The sequence below is a fragment of the Pimephales promelas genome, chromosome 21 (genome assembly GCF_988280905.1).
Source record: "Pimephales promelas chromosome 21, fPimPro1.hap1.1, whole genome shotgun sequence".
NCBI lineage: Eukaryota > Metazoa > Chordata > Actinopteri > Cypriniformes > Leuciscidae > Pimephales > Pimephales promelas.
This window is the reverse complement of record NC_142789.1, coordinates 9,250,759-9,263,908: the sequence shown is the minus strand read 5'-3', so window position 1 is coordinate 9,263,908 and position 13,150 is coordinate 9,250,759.

The following is a 13,150-nucleotide window of genomic DNA, read 5'->3' as shown; positions in this document are numbered from 1 at the left end:
GCTGAGCCACATAGACAGGCCACGCTGAGCCACATAGACAGGGCCACGCTGAGCCACATAGACAGGGCCACGCTGAGCCACATAGACAGGCCACGCTGAGCCACATAGACAGGCCACGCTGGGCCACATAGACAGGCCACGCTGAGCCACATAGACAGGCCACGCTGAGCCACATAGACAGGCCTCGCTGAGCCCCACAGAGACGAGGCCGCACTGAGCCCCACAGAGACGAGGCCGCGCTGAGCCCCACAGAGACGAGGCCGCGCTGAGCCCCACAGAGACGAGGCCGCGCTGAGCCCCACGGAGACGAGGCCGCGCTGAGCCCCACGGAGACGAGGCCGCGCTGAGCCCCACGGAGACTAGGCCGCGCTGAGCCCCACGGAGACGAGGCCGCGCTGAGCCCCACGGAGACTAGGCCGCGCTGAGCCCCACGGAGACTAGGCCGCGCTGAGCCCCACGGAGACGAGGCCGCGCTGAGCCCCACGGAGACGAGGCCGCGCTGAGCCCCACAGAGACGAGGCCGCGCTGAGCCCCACAGAGACGAGGCCGCGCTGAGCCCCACGGAGACGAGGCCGCGCTGAGCAGCATACAAACGAGGCCACACTGAGCCACATAGACAAAGCCACGCAGAGCCATACAGAGATAAGGTCATGTTAATCCATGCATAGACTAGGTTCGCTGAGCCGCTAGGCTGCTAGAGCTGTGCATAACTAAACGTGCCTAGAAAGCCACTAGGCTGCACAAAGCCAGCCCCCTAAGGACCATATAGCCAGTGATGGCGCAAGGCGAATTATTCGAGCTGAAACTATCACCAGATAGATAAAGCATACACCACCACCAGTAATTGCATAGGAATTTACCTGAATCGTTACTGCAATGCTTGCTGAGCTTCGAGAATGATCTTTAGACCGGGTCTTATATAACTCCGATGCAGAGGAAGACCATCTGTCCAGGATATTAATAACTGAAATGGAATGCCACGATCAGCTGCTGTAGTGGCTGCCCAGATCCTGAAGGATGACCAGTATACTGGGAGGGAGATAGACTGCAGCTATAGAGGACAGGACTGACGAATCCTGAACCAGGTTAAAGATTAGTGCTCTGTTAGTTATGATAGATAGTAATTTGATCGTAGATGAGAAGGGACGGAATTTAATCCCAATTTATAAATTGATAATATGATGCAAAGCCTTTATAGTCATTCTTTGAGGAAGGAATTAGGTGAGGAACGAATTTAGAAAAGACTGTGGGGAAAATCTGGAGTATTTAGCACCTGGAATGAGCCATGAATGCTGTAACAGACAGCTATAATCTTATAACGATAAGAAGGGACCACTGCAGACAGACGTAATCAAAAGGGGTTGAGTGGATTTTGCTTTCTGACTTGGAGTGTAATGCTGCTGTTTTAAGCATAACCAACATCTGCAAGGTTAAACACTCAAAGTTCAAACAGTGGAAGAATTCATTTGAAAATTGCTTTAAAGAATACAACAGTGCTGGGAGGAGCTAGTAACATTCCTCCCGGGTTAGTTCATCACAGCCTAAATATAATTGATCCTGCCAGCAGGACATGATATATAGAATATCGAGACAGAATAACCTAACTGGTGACTAGAGATAACTACGCATGAGCTACATAATCCATCAACGACCATCTGGAATGTTGACTATGTTGACACTTCCTGAGACTACATCTTATGCGATTCCAGTTGAACAAGTGAAAAAGTTAAAATGTCAGTGATGGTAATCGAAGCTGCACCGAGCTGTTGAAACTCCGATCCCTGTGCTGGAGGCAGCAGCCCTACCACATCCAAATGTGGAGGCGAAACAAGATGCTTACTCACCCTCGAAATGACCATTACTACTCAATTATTTTTAAGGCATTCTGGGCAAAACCCAGCATACCCGTGCATATCCTGCGAAAGAAAGGAGGCACAATTATACACTTTTATACACTTTTTTTTTTTTTTTAATAAAACAATGTGATTGTCGAGCATTACCAGAGTTTATTTATTTATTATTATTTAATTAAATATTAAATATTTTTTCTCAGGTGTACAGCAAATGTCTGCCATGGCTCCCAAGTTGCTCTTTGCAGAAATAACCCCATACATAGCTGGAAGACGCTGGCCACGACAGTTGAGATTCTTGAATAAATGGTGCGTAGACATGAAAATCACGCAGTTGACTAAGACAATGTCACTCGAGTCTCCTTCACTGATTAGTGGTATACTAATATGATTATTGAGTTGGCAGTTTTTGGCCAAGTATATGTAACTTTGAACGGCGCCACACAACTCCTTGTTCCTTTTAGTCTGGGTTTATGTGAAAATGCCCCTCGCATAAATGATTCCTATAACGCATATCAGTAGATTAAGTAGCCGCCAGAAAGTTAAGTTTTACATCAACACATTTCCGATGTTATTTATATAATTTGAAGTATAACGTGACCGTGACTTTATGAATTTAAAGTAGCCATTAGGTGAAATAGTTGTTTGTGAAATTACTATTACGCTAGTAATATGTAAATTACTGCCATCCTAGTCCACTGCAGTATGCATAAAGGCCAATGATAACGTGCTTTTGGTTTTTAAATACACACGCAACCGAACTCTGGTGATGAATTAAAGCGAACGTTAAGAAGCGCAATACTGCATATGCATAAAGCTCTTAAGCACTCTTAAGCTTATTTGAACACAGTTTTGGTGGGTATTAACAAACAGAGCATGGTATTGAAAAAGCTGATATAATTAAATAACCACATAACTGTGGAATATCAGTAACGCGAAGCTTTGCTTACACTTGCTACGAGCATGCAAGCTACCCGGCCCCTCTGCAGACCGCAGATCAGCCGTAATAATCAGAACACGCGTTCATCGTAGACACCAATTTCAACTCAGCCGTGTAGGAAGCAACGGAGAAATACTTACCGGAATGAAGTTTAATCTTGTAGAGGAGACACATTAACAGTGGCTGCTGGAAGCACCTACCAAAAATACCAAAAACGACTTGAAAGCCTTGGAAGTGAAGTTTGAACTTGAACCAGTGAGAGATCGTCTCGTGATTTGCATAGTTATTTCACGTCGGTGGATCGGTGATCTGCGGGATAAATGGCACCAGTCTAAGGAGCAGAATTTCTCATGAAGGCCTTGGCTGATCAATACTCTCCGAAGACCGCTGTGCCTATGGAGAGATGCGATACTGAACGCGGGAACCTCGACGTGCAGCAGGAGGTAGAGCGGGACATAGTCGGATGTCGATAAATGTAAACAATATGCGTGTCCTGGACATGTTGACTGGCGACTGAACGAGAACATAAGTGAAGCGTCAGCATCTGCGAACTCAGACAAGTGCAAGTAAGGGTCTTTTATACTTCACGTATTAGAACGCGATTGGATAGATGAGAAGGTAATAATGACGTGACAATTGAGTCTTCCTGGCAGAACTTGCGCTACGCTTTCATTTGATTTTGCAGTTAATTGTCTCAACTTGCCTCGTCTGGCGTTTATTTGGTGATTAAGCTTCTCTTCCAAACCCTTGTCCGTTAGCGCCCTCTTGCGTTCAGACCGTGTAACAACATCTTCGTCGTCATCGTCGTCGTCTTTTTGTCCGCCATTTGTGACATTGCAAGACGTGCAATCTTTCTTACAATCAAAGTTACACAACTACTACTTCTTGCAGGCAAAAATATGATAGATCTTCATTCATTTATAACTCCAATATCCTGCACAGCACTATTTGGCCACAACAAGCGAAGCAAGCCCAGATAGCAGACTGACATTGAATCAACGTGGAAATATGACATCGAAACAACGTTGATCTGACATTGTTTTGCTCATCGAATTAACGTTGAACCAACGTCAGACGCGTCATTCTTTCAAAACTAACGGAAAATCAACTTGAAATCAACGCGTTGTTTCAACGTTATGAAAGCAAACCAATTTTCGATTTTCATTTAGCTTTGAAGAATGCCGCGTCTGACGTTGGTTCAACGTTAATTCGATGAGCAAAATCAACGTTGTTTCAATGTCATGAGAGACGTCGTTTCCACGTTGATTCAATGTCAGTTTGCTGTCTGGGAGTCCTTCTGACGTCTCACGCACAGTCTTCCATTAACGTGCATTGAAGTGCGCACTTGTAAACACATTTAAACAATGCCAAAGCTTTTGACTTACATGTACGGGACATGTGAACGTCTTTAATTATTCCACAAGTTTTGTGATGTCTTCTCAACAACTTGTTTGTAGAGAAATAGCCTACTTATTAGGCAAAATATGCTAGAAAAAATGGTCAAAAGCTTTGTGTTCTTCCACCGAGCCTCTGCACTAATTGCATGAGCTCCTAACTTTTTCCATGTGCTACCAAAAATGAACGTTACTGCACATGCGCAGAGAGAACAAATATAAATTAAAGAAGTATATTCAACAATGAAATATTAATTAACATAAATGATGATTGTATCAAATTTACTCAATAAAATATGAAAATATACATTTTGAAATGTGAAATATGGCTCTTACACTCACCCTCATGTTGTTCCAACCCCGTAAGACCTTCGTTCATCTTCGGAACACAAATTAAGATATTTAAGATATTAAGATCGCTCCTGCATACTAGTCCATAGGCTTCTTGAGGGAATGACTCTTGCTGGCATTGAAAAGTCATTAAAGACATCGTTAAAATAGTCCAAGTGACTACAGTGGCTCAATTTTAACTTTATCAAACGACGAGAATACTTTTTGTGCGCAAAAACAAACAAAAATAATGACTTTATTTCAACTGTTCACTTCCTTCTCCATGGGCCTGTAGTCAGTTAACATAGTGTGATTGTGAAAAGGGACGTCACACGTAGGCTCACTATTGGCCGACGCTGGTCATGTGTGTGATGTGTGTGAACGTTGAAATAAAGTTGTTATTTTTGTTGTTTTTTTGCGCACAAAAGTGTTCTCATCGTTTGATAAACTTAAAATTTGAGCCCCTGTAGTCACTTGGACTATTTTAAGGATGTCTTTAATGACTTTTCAAGGACAGCAAGTCATTCCCTCAAGAAGCCTATGGACTAGTATGCAGGAGTGATCTTAATATCTTAAATATCTTAATTTGTGTTCCGAAGATGAACGAAGGTCTTACGGGGTTGGAACAACATGAGGGTGAGTAAATACTGACAGAATTTTCATTTTTGGGTGAACTAACCCTTTAATTATGACTTTGATACGATACCAGACAAAAATACCTTGAATAACTGAAGACGCATAATTTACCTGAGAAGAGCGGAGAGGAAGGAGCACAGTGCATGTAGTGACATGTCAGAATCACATGTAATAAAAAAATCGAACTTTATCATTATGAAGATAAACAAATATTATGTATTTTATTACTCACTATCAAGCTATTGGTAAAGTTTAAAATATATATTTATTGATTCGCTAACGAGCTAGTTAAGGCAAAGCTAAAAACAGGTTGCATGATAGCCTACAGGTTTTTCCATTGCTATCATTTACACTGTGATGAAGATGAATTTTGTGTAAGATTCATAACATATATGGTGGTCGGCATGTAAGAGTTTCCATGCTGAAAGCATTGTTGACTCTGATGAGGACTACACTCCAGAGACAAGTAGGCTACCGCATCGTCAGCTCGAGGACAGATCCGGGGTCCAAGAGAGCAACCATGCCGAGGAAGTAGAGGCCGAGGACGGGGTGGTCGAAGTGCAGGGCAAGTATCACTTCTTGGACAAGAGGACCTGCGTCGAGTCAAGCTCAAATAAGGGCATGCGAACAGGTATGATCTGGATACGCGCAAGTGGGCAGGTCCTGTGTGGCAAAAGACAGGTCCATGGTTGCGAGAAAGTGACAGTCGCCTAAGCCAATCCTTTGTTTCGTCCTGGTTGGAAATAATGAGCTGTGTTTAGTGCCGATTAAATGGTCTAGAGTCACTCGATTTTTATACTCTTTTTCTCAGAATACTTACATTTTAATAATGCATTTATATATATAGAAATTTTAAACAAATTTGGAAAAAGTTTTTTATAAAATAGAATTTTTGGACAGGAAGGAGACTGTAACGTACGGACAGAGACGGTCGGATCCATGTGCAGCACTTTATTAAAACAAGCAGACATGAACACAGGCAAACACTTAAACAAAGGGGCAATCCAGAAACTCGTGGTCTAAACAGGCAATGGTCGAGGCAGGCAGCACAGGTTCGAGAGCAGTCCAGGAAACAAGCAAGGGTCAAGAGTCCAGGGAAACACGGAGACACAGAACAAGGAATAACGCTCGGAATTGCATGCTTACAGGGTAACAAGACTTCGCAAGGGACACAGGGAAAACTCAGGCTTAAATAAGAAACTCAATAACCAATAAAGAAACACAGCTGAACATAATGAAACACAAAGAGTCCATGGGGAAACAGAACATGGGGAGAGAGTGCCCTCTAGTGGCTCTCGAGGGCACCACGGCTGCTGATCGTCACATAACCCCCCCTCTAAGGAACGGCTTCCAGACGCTCCTAAGAGCTCCGGGGGGAGGTCAACGGGGGCTGGGATGGAGGGCCAGGCCCATGGAGAGGCAGGAGGCCAGGCACATGGAGAGGCCTGGGGCCTGGGGACCAGAGCAGGGCAAGAGACCATGGGGAAGTAAGCTTGGAAGAGTACCAGGATGGAGCAGACTCAGACAAGGGCGGAGCAGACTTGGGCGGAGACGGAGCAGACTCCGACAGAGACGAGGGCGGAGCAGACACAGGCGAGGTCCATGACAGCCTCGCCTCCATGGCCCTCACAGACTCAGAGGTCCATGTCAGGATCACCTCCATGGCCCCCACCGAGTACCTACTGCTCCCCCCCCAAAAAATACTTGGGGAAATTCACGGGAGGAACCTCTGGGTGGTGAACGGGTACAGGAAAGGCCTCCCGGAGCTTGAAGGGTGCAGGCAGAGCGAGGCGCAGAGGCGGGGCCGGCAGAGCGAGGCGCAGAGGCGGGGCCGGCAGGGCGAGGCGCAGAGGCGGGGCCGGCAGGGCGAGGCGCAGAGGCGGGGCCGGCAGGGCGAGGAGTCTGGGCACGCTCACCGGGGCCTGGCGAACCGAACGAGTCCTCCTTCTCCTCCTCCTGCCGCGGCGCGTCACAGGGCTGGACAACTTACTCACTTGAACTGGAGATTCAGCGCTCACTTGAACTGGAGATTCAGCGCTCACTTGAACTGGAGATGCAGCGCTCACTTGAACTGGAAATGCAGCGCTCACTTGAACTGGAGATGCAGCGCTCACTTGAACTGGAGATGCAGCGCTCACTTGAACAGGAGATTCAGCGCTCACTTGAACAGGAGATTCAGCGCTCACTTGAACTGGAGATGCAGCGCTCACTTGAACTGGAGATGCAGCGCTCACTTGAACTGGAGATGCAGCGCTCACTTGAACTGGAGATTCAGCGCTCACTTGAACAGGAGATTCAGCGCTCACTTGAACAGGAGATTCAGCGCTCACTTGAACAGGAGATTCAGCGGACAGACTAAATTCAACACTGGACACACTTGATTCACTCGGCTCAGCACTTGACTCGGCACTCGATTCACTCAGCTCGGTATTTGACTCACTTGATTCACTCAGCTCGGCACTTGACTCACTCGAATCGGCTGGCACGCGCTCAAACTCCGGTTCGACCCGCGACACCTCCGCTGTCTTAGGAACAGCACTTTTAACAGGGCCAGTGCGGGATACGGGCTCGAGGGGTCCGACATGATGAGTGGGTTTGGCAGGAACGATATGCTTAGAAGCTCCTCTGACGGTCCTTAAGGGAGGATCAAACAGTTTAGCGAGTTGAGGCTTATGCGGCGTGCGGAGTGAGTGAGAGAAATCCGCCGCATACGAACCTCCCCGGCGCAGGGAAAAGAGCAGTTCCTCGGGACCCTCCTTTTCTGCGGGGAGTTCAAAAGCCTTTCTGAACAGGGCGGTAAACACGTCGAAAGAAGGAAACGACATCCGACCTGGTTCCCAAAACGCGCCTGCCCACTCCAGAGCCTTTCCAGTCAACAGTGAGCAGATGAAAGAAATGCGGTCGGTATCCGAGCCGTAAAACTGGGGCTGATGACTAATGTACCAGCTGCACTGCTGCAGAAATCCTTCACACGCTTCAGGTGAGCCATTAAACTTCTCAGGAAACGGCGTACTGGAATTACTGCATGCGGTACTCACACTGGGTTGCGGTGGAACAGGTGCAGCGGGGGTTTGGGCTTGATTAGCCGCTGTGCTTGAGCTCTGCGGAGACCATGACTGCACGGAGCTAGCTAGTTCCTCGAGGAGAGAAGTTAGTCTCGCCAGCTGAAAACTATATGTGAGGCTAGCATAGAAGCTCGGGTCTTGACCACGGCGGATAGATGCTGAAAGTCTGCTGGATCCTCGTTTGGCGAAGTCTTCTGTAACGTACGGACAGAGACGGTCGGATCCATGTGCAGCACTTTATTAAAACAAGCAGACATGAACACAGGCAAACACTTAAACAAAGGGGCAATCCAGAAACTCGTGGTCTAAACAGGCAATGGTCGAGGCAGGCAGCACAGGTTCGAGAGCAGTCCAGGAAACAAGCAAGGGTCAAGAGTCCAGGGAAACACGGAGACACAGAACAAGGAATAACGCTCGGAATTGCACGCTTACAGGGTAACAAGACTTCGCAAGGGACACAGGGAAAACTCAAGCTTAACCCACAAGAACCCGGACCAATTTCCCCTTTTAGGAAAATTACGGGGCATATAAAACATACTAAATGGACCACTTAAAACATGTTTCTGCTGTTGTTTTTTAAATACAACCACTCCTTGTCAAAGATCTGTAATGTGTCATATATGTCACATTGGGCGTTTATGCTACTTTTTTTATGTGACATATATGACACATTGGGCTTTTATGTCTCATTTGGAAAAAAAAAATATTTTTTCAGTTTTCTTGCTAAATACATTTTTTTTTGTTTATTTTCTTTTCCACAACATTTTTAAAATAATAACTTTTCTGGGAAGATAAATAAAACAAAAAAAAAACTTTTTCAGAAGTAATAGTTTTTGCATTTTATTTGCTTTACCACATATTTCAAAACCACATAACTGTGACCAAAACTGTGACCTTTTCAGGTATACGGTTTAATCAGAAATAATTTTTTATATTATTATTTTACAACTCGAAAATGTGCAAACTGAATAAAAATAAATAACTACCTCACACTGGAGGTCAACATGTTGAACATGCATGTAGTGCAATAACATTGCAAAATTCTACCTTTTCAGGTATACGGTTTAACCAGAAACAAATTTTTTGATTATTTTTTCACTACTCGAAAATGTGCAAACTGAATAAAAATAAATATGGTGTTTTATACCATATGTTGCATACCTGTTTTAGTTACAAGTGTATGCAAAATATTTTCAAAATACATTATATTAAAGGGTAAACCCTAAACCAACTTTTTTTAGTAAATGATCTGTAAGACTGGGCTTTATTTTTGCTGTTCATTGAATTTTTTGGACATTTGGGTATAAAGTGTTTTAATTCTACAATATATGGTGTAAAAATATCTGAGTGCTGCCCTCTTCAGGTTGAACGGTGGCTACTGCAGTTGTATTTTCCTATTGGAAGTTGTGATGTGACATAATAGTCCAGGCAAAGTAGCGTTTTACGACAGACTAATTGTAAAAGAATTTTTTTCAGCATAGATCATTTCTATGAGGTGTCCAGAACAACATACTAAAAGTCCTAAGAAATCCTAGTTGAGGAAATATGTTTAATTCGCATCAATCTGAGATGTGTGCCAGTAAGGCCAGACAACAATACACCCCAATGGGGCTATTTTTTTCCTTTACTCCTATCAAAATAAAACTTTATACAATGATAGTATCCATGAAAAGTAACAAATTTTGTATTACAAGTTTCTTTGAAAATGAATTTTATTATGCAAATGAGCTATACACTAATCGAATATGCCCAAAATACACCCAAATAGGCTTAATTTTTTCCTTTACTCCTACCACAATAAAACTTTACACAATGAAAGTCTACAAGAAAAGTAAAACATTTTGTATTAGAAGTTTCTTTGAAAATTAATTTTATTATGCAAATGAGCTATACACTAATCGAATATGCCCAAAATACACCCAAATGGGCTTAATTTTTTGCTTTATTCCTACCACAATAAAACTTTACAAAGTAAAAGTATACAGGAAAAGTAACTTATTTTGTATTACAAGTTTCTTTTGAAATTAATTTGAATATGCACATGAGCTATACACTTATTGAATATGTCATAATTTGCATAGGCAGAAACACTCTTCATATGTATGACAAATCGGCCCAATCTTCATCCAATCATCCTACTGCCAATGGGTGATGGCAATGCTGCTTTTAGACTGGCCTCTAACCTGAAAACTGCCTGGCTTGTTAGTACCTGGCAGGGGTATAACCCCCGCCGGTATAGTCTTCAGGGTCACAGAGGGACACAAGCCTCAGGGGAGGGTTGGGTGTTTTTTAATTTTTGTTTTCTCTTATTTTATTTTATCCTCGACCCCTTCTCTGTGGCTCTTGGTTCTGGCATACTCAAATCAGTTCCTGGTTTGTTCTTTGCTTAGTTCTTCCCCTCATTTTCATCTGATAGATAAGGCAACTGTGAGTTTGTGCAGCTAGTACCACGACATTCTCTGCAAATGGCAGTGCAAGGGAGTCCATGTTTTTTGCATGTTCTTCTCTTTGTGCCACAGTCTTTCTTGCAACTACAGCGGACTACATCTAGAATTTCTGGTGGTGCCGCAGGCTGATCGGTCATTATTGGCAAAACTCCCCCATCCAAAACATGCCACCCCCCGTCTTTTGGGTCCATACGTTCACTTCCCCCTTTCCACACCATCATTTGTTTAAAGTCCCGAAGACTATGGAACTTCGCAGATGTTGACGTTGGAAGGAGAATTTGAGGTTCCACTGGAGATGAGTTCGGGGTCACTTTTCAGTCACTATTCAGAATATAGGTGGGGCCACGGGTCGGCACATTCCCGGGATGGGCCGGCTGCGTCTCCATCCATTGTTTCGTCCATGGTTTGGTCTCTTATCTAAATCTGACCATGGAGTTGACTTTGGCGGAAAGCTGAAGGTAATTGCTGATATCAGACCACGTCTCATTGAGAATGAAACATTGTCTAGAAACCACATGTTCATTTTCTCGTGTTTGAGGCGTGGTTTATGAATGCCCGGAGCCATATTATTGGGTGCTACGAATGTCTATCAAATGCGTCTGTACGTAGCTCATAGCCAATCGGTTCAATGATACCAGATGACGTATGTAGAACAGCAGAAAATTAGACGAGGAAAAAGACGATGGGTCAGAGATTTAGGAGATTTAAAGTAAAACTTCAAATAATAGCGAGTCCCAAATAGTCTGTCTCTTTTACACGCCTGGTGTGGCTGCAGGTTTGTGTAAATAAAAGCTGGTCTCAAATAGAGGCCAGGTCTGTTTTTTAGTTTCGGGTTGTTAATCTTCTAAAACCGTCAGATCGTCCGCTTTTTGGCGTCTGCCAAAGCACATTTTTGTCCCGCCAAAGCCTATTTTGATCGGTGAGTGATGTAGAATAGAAACTGCTGCACTTGATAGGACACATAAGGAGCAGAGAGAGCTCAACGGACACGCGCGCGCACTCTTACGTCTTCAAACAACACGAGCGCTGTCTTGCTCTCTCTCCCTTGCGCATAATCAAATCAATTGACACGATACTAAAAGGTTGGAAGATCGCAGTTTCAGGTGGAGCATTTGGAGATTTTTAGAGATTATAGACTCATTGAACAACATCTCAACACTAAATTATAAAGGCCGGTTCCATACAGACGCCTGTCTCAAATACAAGCCGGTGCAGTTCGATGATTTGGGAAAATAAGAGCCCAGGCTATTATTTTAAGTTTTACAGTATGTACAAAGACTGTATCAAAAGGTAACTTCGCGTCCGCTGCCAAAATGGATCCATAGAGATACACAAACTGCTTCGGTGTTGCATAGACATCATCATCGTCTTGCCGCTCCCTCCTCGTTCTGTGATTGGTTCCCTAGCTCAGGCGAAAATTTTGTTCATGGTGTCCAGGCTGCCTAGCAGCGTGAATAAAATCGCGCTGTGGCAAGACAGCATGGGGAAACCCAGATTAGGCGCTTGCACAATCCAATCACGTTTGAGAGGGAAACAACAAATTGAGGGTTTCCGAGATTTTTCTTATTTTCATTTTTTTTAGAAGTAGTAATGGGTGCTCACTGTTATGGATAGAAATGTAGTGGAGTAAATAGTACAACATTTCCCTCTCAATTGTACTTGAGTAAAGTCAAGAGTACTCCCCAAAAATGATCCTCAAGTAAAGTACAGATCCCTCAAAATTGTACTTAAGTACTGTACTAAAGTAAATGTACTCTGATACGGTCCGGCTCTGCTAACTACATAAATTTTTTTTTACAAGATAACTTGTAAAACAAAAAGGTTACTTTTCATGTATACTTTCACTGTCATTGTTCTGTGAGGTTTAATTGTGAGTTTTATAGGAGTAAAGGAAAAAAAATAAGCCCATTAGGGTGTATATTGGGCATATTCGATTAGTAAATTGCTCATTTGCATATTCAAATTCATTTTCAAAGAAACTTCTAATACAAAATGTTTTACTTTTCTTGTAGACTTTCATTGTGTAAAGTTTTATTGTGGTAGGAGTAAAGGAAAAAATTAAGCCTATTTGGGTGTATTTTGGGCATATTCGATGAGTGTATAGCTCATTTGCATAATAAAATTCATTTTCAAAGAAACTTGTAATACAAAATTTGTTACTTTACATGGGTACTTTCATTGTATAAAGTTTTATTTTGATAGGAGTAAAGGAAAAAAATAGCCCCATTGGAGTGTATTGTTGTCTGGCCTTACTGGCACACATCTCGGATTGATGCGAATTAAACATATTTCCTCAACTAGGATTTCTTAGGACTTTTAGTATGTTGTTCTGGACACCTCATAGAAATGATCTATGCTGAAAAAAATTCTTTTACAATTACTTCTATTTTTGGCTCCAAAATGGGCTATTTTGCCTGGACTATAAGCAGGCACAAGCTAACCACACCCCAGCCTACAGAGATATGTGTTTAAGGTGCACGCCCCAACC